The sequence below is a fragment of the Ursus maritimus genome, unplaced genomic scaffold, assembly GCF_017311325.1.
Source record: "Ursus maritimus isolate PB19 unplaced genomic scaffold, ASM1731132v1 scaffold_4, whole genome shotgun sequence".
In the NCBI taxonomy this organism is placed as follows: domain Eukaryota; kingdom Metazoa; phylum Chordata; class Mammalia; order Carnivora; family Ursidae; genus Ursus; species Ursus maritimus.
In genome coordinates this window covers 91,043,552-91,049,210 of record NW_024426552.1, presented here as the reverse complement: position 1 = coordinate 91,049,210, position 5,659 = coordinate 91,043,552, and the positions used below count along the sequence as shown (strand labels likewise).

At 43.3% G+C, this 5,659-nt stretch overlaps 1 pseudogene; it reads right to left on the bottom strand.

Annotated features, from left to right (window-relative positions):
- Window positions 1-715: 715 nt before the first annotated feature.
- LOC103676210 lies at window positions 716-2,223 on the bottom strand (annotated as a pseudogene).
- Between the last annotated feature and the right edge of the window lie 3,436 nt (window positions 2,224-5,659).

Here is a 5,659-nt window from a genome sequence, read left to right as displayed (position 1 = left end):
CGGGCCTCTCCCCAGAGGACCAGAGGCCACTCATTAGATACTGCCATCTGTTCTGCTGTGGCAAAGACAAGGTGGTGACACCATGCATAATATCAACTGAGTCTACAAACCTAGTGGGGTTTTAGGGAGCCTGTAAGTATACCCCTTTTCCCCAACCCAGTTCTGAACCAAATGTAAGGTGGTGACTGTGGTTTAAGTGGAGCAGAGTGAGCTTCCTAATACTGTACTCCAGAATCAGGCAGACCTACCCACCTGTCACAAGCTCATCTGGACAGCCACCAGCCTCCCAGATGTAGCTCTCCTTCTGAAGAACTTACAGCACCGAGAATCAGAACAGAATCCTTGCTTTCTATGAGTAGCTGACTCCCTAGACTAAGGATAGAGGGAGAGACTGAGCTCTCTTTGCCTGGTTCCCCCCACCAAAGTCACCAGTAAGAGTAGTCCCTCCTCCCTGGGGAGGAATCAAGGAGGGAGCAGATAGACAGTAGAAGCATTTCTTGCACTGAGTGCTCTCCACATGGAGGGAGACATCAGATTAGGGAATAACCGCTGTTCTATGAAAACCTAGAGACAACCAAGTGGGAAATTGATGAGAAATATATACTGGATTCTTTTTTTTCCAGGTTCATCATTTATTGTACAAATTGAGTATCACATGATGAGTTGACATTAGTTCGTCCAGGCATGGGAACTTAATGGATGACGTACACACTGTTTAGAGTTCATATGTGGCTTTGACAGCTGGAGATTTTTTAGACCTTAACTAGAAGGATAGAACTATCAAAGCAGTGCCTCTGCATGTGGCCAGTGCACAATTCATTCTCCCTGTGGGAGTATAAGAGTTGAAATATTTTTTTTAATACCAGTGAAATGGAATTGGGCATCAGCTTCTGGACCTGCCGTGATTTCAGTCTTGCAAAAGGCACAGATTCTGCAGTCTGTATACCTCAATATACACAGCTACCCCTTGGCCTGGCCAGAAGAAGCCCTGTAAACTGAATTCTGTGAATCTCAGTCTGGACACACTCTGCCTTCTCAGTATTGGTGTTTTAAAAAGTATCAGATTGTCCTGCATCTTGAGGAATATATAGTGGTGTTCTTATCACATGTATACACACACACACACACACACACACACACACACACACACACACTTCTGGCTATGACATTGTGGATGGAGTCTACAAAAGCAACTGTGATCTATACAAGCTTTTTATATTATAGGTCTTCTCCAACGCTGAGACATCCTGCATAATCTGGCCACAGGTGAGAAATTCTTATGGGACCTGTCTGAGAGTAAGCTTTGCTTTTCCCTCTGCTCTTTGGGCCTTTCCCCAGAGGCCTCTGGGATACCCAGCCTTTCCCCTGATACCACCGACTTCCAGTCTCTTCATTGGTTGTGAGCTAATGTAGCTTTACAGTGGCTGGCCAGCAGGCAACCTCAGGGTTGGCATTCTGTAGTGTGTCTTTACAAAGTTTCCTTAGTGCATGGTCCCCTGGTTCTCATTTAGCAAATGTGAAAATATTCTGCCCTTATCAATCTGCTGGTATCTTGCCTGCTAGAGCAGTGTAGGCCAGAGAAGCTGGTTTCCAGACTTAGCTCTCAGCTCTAGTTCCATTATAGAGACACTGCCCAGAACTGCATATCCCCTTGAAACAATGAAAGGGATATAACTCTTTCCATAGACCCTTAGTTTAGCGTGAAAACAATACTTATTTAATGGTATCCTTTTATATACCCATGCCTCTTAGTGCTTTATTATTCAGAATACTTACTAGGTGGTGAAAAGGTCTATGATAATTTGCTGTTTGGGACATGAATTTGAATCCTGTGGAGTTTCTCTAGCACAAGTTGGGTCATGGTATCAGCCTCCTTCCACTGGCCTCACAAGTCTCCTTCTGTCACAACATGATCTAGAATCTCTTCTGGGTCTAATTATATTTGGATTATTGTTTCCAAAGCTTTGGAGTTTAATTAAAACCAAAATGGGAGTGCACTTCGTATTTTATTGTTGGAGCCTTTCTGATTGATTGCATTAGATTGTTAATACCTCCAGAAGATTTTCTTATTTTATTGAACATAAGCCTGGACTTTATGGTGAAACTCAGTATGTGCCTGTTCGTCTATTTGGTAACTGTTTATTGAATACCTACCATGTACAAGGCTCTGTGCTGGGTACACTCCAGGAGTGGGACGAAGAGAAAGACCTGCTGGCCAACCATTACCGATGTAATGAGCATCGCAATGGTGGGTTACTAGAAATGGTGGAAGGAAGGGAGAGATGTTGAAGACTGCCTGGGAGAGTCATGAAGCACTTGAGTTAAACTTGAAGAATGAAGTAGGGTTTTCAAGAAGACACAAAGGGGAAGAGCCTTCCAGGCAGAGTGGAAGGCTTAGAGAATATGAAATTAAGAGAACTAAGAGAAGCTCAGTATCATTGGAGGGCCAAGGGCAAAGGAAGCAAGGGGTGAGCCCTCCAGTGCGCCAGATACTGTTCCAACTGCTTTATATTGATTATCTTGCCTAATTCTAACAACACTATGGGGGTGGTGTTCTTAGCCTATTTAATAGAGGAGGAAACTGAGCCTTAGAGGGGTTATATAACTTGCTCAAGATTACTGACCTCATGGATGTTAGAGCTGAGATTTGACCCCCATGTGGAAGTGGCATTGCTAATCACTGTACAAAACTGCTTCCCCGATGTTTATCTTCATGCTTTAGCTCACAAACAAACTTTTGGTTTTTAGTCCCATCAAGTCGCTGCCAAAGTCCCTGTTTTCAATGAAGATACTTTTTTCCACAAAGTCAGCAAAGATAGCTGGTGTGGAATGCAGCCAACTTACTACATCATCACTCCTCGACTAAAAGAAATACAGATCAAACCCCATTGCTCCAAACACGACAATTGTATGGCAAAGGAACTTCAAGCTCAAATCTGAGGCTCAGTAATTATCAGCTAATCAAATTGTAGCACCACCAAAACTAGGCATACCCTTCGAGTAGCTTCCGCGGAGCTTGAGCTGTCAAGGGAGTTCTGGAGAGAGCTGTTTGAAACCAGGAATGAGTGTGTTTATTAAAAAGCATGAGAAAATCGGGTGTTAAGGTGTTCACCATTCTGCTTCCTGGGAGTCTCCATTCTCCTGACACCTGAGCCTGTGCGTGAAGGGCCAGCCTGGATTGATGGACATGCCGGTGACCCGGCAGTCTTAACTTTGGTCCCTTAAGACCCTGTGGGGGCGTCTGGGTGGCTCAGTTGGTTAAGTGTCTGCCCTCCGCTCAGGTCCTGATCCCAGGGTCCTTGGATCGAGCCCTGCATGGGATGCCCTACTCAGTGGGGAGCCTGCTTCTCCCTCTCCCTCTGCTGGTCTCTCCCCCTGCTTGTGCGCGCGCTCTCTCTCTCTGTCAAATAGATTTAAAAATATATATATTAAAAAAAAAAAAAAGACCTTATGGGAGTTTAGGCAAGAAATGTTCTTGTTTTGATTTCCTTGCCTGCATAGAAGAGTGGTTAAAAGTGCAGCTTCTGGGGCCAGACTTCCAGAATTGAAATGCTCGCCCTGCCTTTCCCCAACCTTGTATGCGTGGGCAAGACCCACGGCTATGCATCGGTTTTCACAGCTGTATATCAGGGATAGAAACAGTACCACCTTTGCGGGTTGTTGGGAGAGTAACTGAGACATGCAAAGGGGATCTCAGAACGGTGTTGACAGAGAAAGCACCATACATGTTAGCTTTCATGACTACTGTTTTCTTCTAGTTCTGGGCTTCCCTGCTCCATTCAAGGTGAAGCGATCCTTTCTGGAGAAAATCTTCTTTCTCTTTAAATGTTTTTCTACTTAAGGAAGGCCAACTGAAACTTCTGTGTGTTATAGTACTCTTGCCGGCACCGCATCGACCTCCGGTCTGGGCATGGCATGTCTGGCACTTTGGTGCAGCTCAAGACCAGCAGGAATCCGTTCTGTTCCCGACAAACCATGGTGACCTTATCTCCTGTTTGCTCTGTGGTGAGAATGATTGTCTCTTTGCCATAACCAAACATTGTGATCTTTGCATAATGGAAAAACAAATGTCGATGAGCTTTTTATTTGTTTCTTTCAATGAGGAGAAACCTATTTTAAGTTGGCAAATTCTCCTGGAAATAAATCCTATCACTATAGAAACCATGCACAATTACCCCTGAAAAGTGGTTGCTATATATGTTCTTTAAATGTACACGCATGAAGCAATATATTTTAGCACATATTTGACTTTCAGTTCTGTTTCCATAGTGTTAGACGAAAGCCCGTCTGCTGACTGCTTCTCTTGTTCAGTCTTTTAGGATTCCTTGCCATCTTTGGGATGTGAAATTATGTGGTGAGGACCACAAAAATCTTGTGATTAGTTCTGGCTATGCTACTTTTGTCCATGTGTCCTGGGGCAGGTTTTCCAATCTTTCTGATCCAATATAATTAGACATTCTCTGGATTATAAAAATAAAGATAATGTCTCATAAGGTTTGCATGAAGATCAAAGAAAGCAGTATTTACATAGGTACTTAACACTTTCTAAAATGTTATGTAAAGGTAAAATAGTTTCACTTCCAGAACATCTATCCACTGCATAAATTACATATCCCAAGTAATGGTTGGAGTTCCTGTTTCTTCCTTAGGCTTCAGTTATGAGAGGTTGAAGACATGTGAATGCATACAGGATACATGGAGACCTACTGGGATAAAAAGCCAGCGACGCTTCTCCCTATCTATATAATCATGGGCAGGTGACATAACCTCTCTAAGCGTCATTGTGTTCAGCTTTCAAATGAAAAAAATAAAATGTGTATCCAGTGTTATGGAATTGATTAGAAGAACACTGCGCGTGTCAACCACAGTTCTTGACAAGTAGTAAACACTTAGAAATGGTCCTTGCTGCTGGAAATATTGATGTGCCCAAGCTGACACCATTAAACAAATTCCAAACTACTCAGGGGAAAAAAGTTTGGAACTTGGTCTACCAAAGGGAACACCATTTGTCAGCACCTGCAAACTCTTTTCCATTCTTGAAGACTCTTTGTTCAGAGATAACAACCACTCATGGGTTCTGCCACAAACATGTACTATGTGCATGGTTTAGCAAGGTGAAATGGATATTTTTTCCCGTTCATCACTTTCCTTCCCCTGTCTTCCCCTTCCCTCCCTTCCCCCCCCCCTGATTTTAAGGACAACGGAATGCCTGTGGAAGGGCAGATCATTCATTTAGAACTGGCAAATCTCTCAGACTGTTACGCCAGGAGCCTCATTTGGAATAGACAGCACTAAGGTAACAACACGGACCTCTGGGTGGATGTTGGGTCTGAATCTTGCCTCGAACTTCCTTTATGAGAAGCAGCTGAGCATTTCTTAAGCTCTCTCTAAAGAGAAATGTCTTGCAGGTGAGATGATGCAGTAGAGCCAATAATGCCCTTCAGAAAGGATATGTGGAGGATATTTTGAATAATGTCCTTCTTCATAAGGAAATTAGAGGAGAATAAAATTTTCCGTGAATAGAGTGAATGCAGATTCCTAGGAATTCAGATACAGTGTAGCATCTGCTGAGTGAATAAATTGACCAATGAGGAAAAAGGAGGAAGTGCTTGTGAAAGTAAAAGACGGAGAATGAGAAGGAAAGATTACTTGAAGTTCC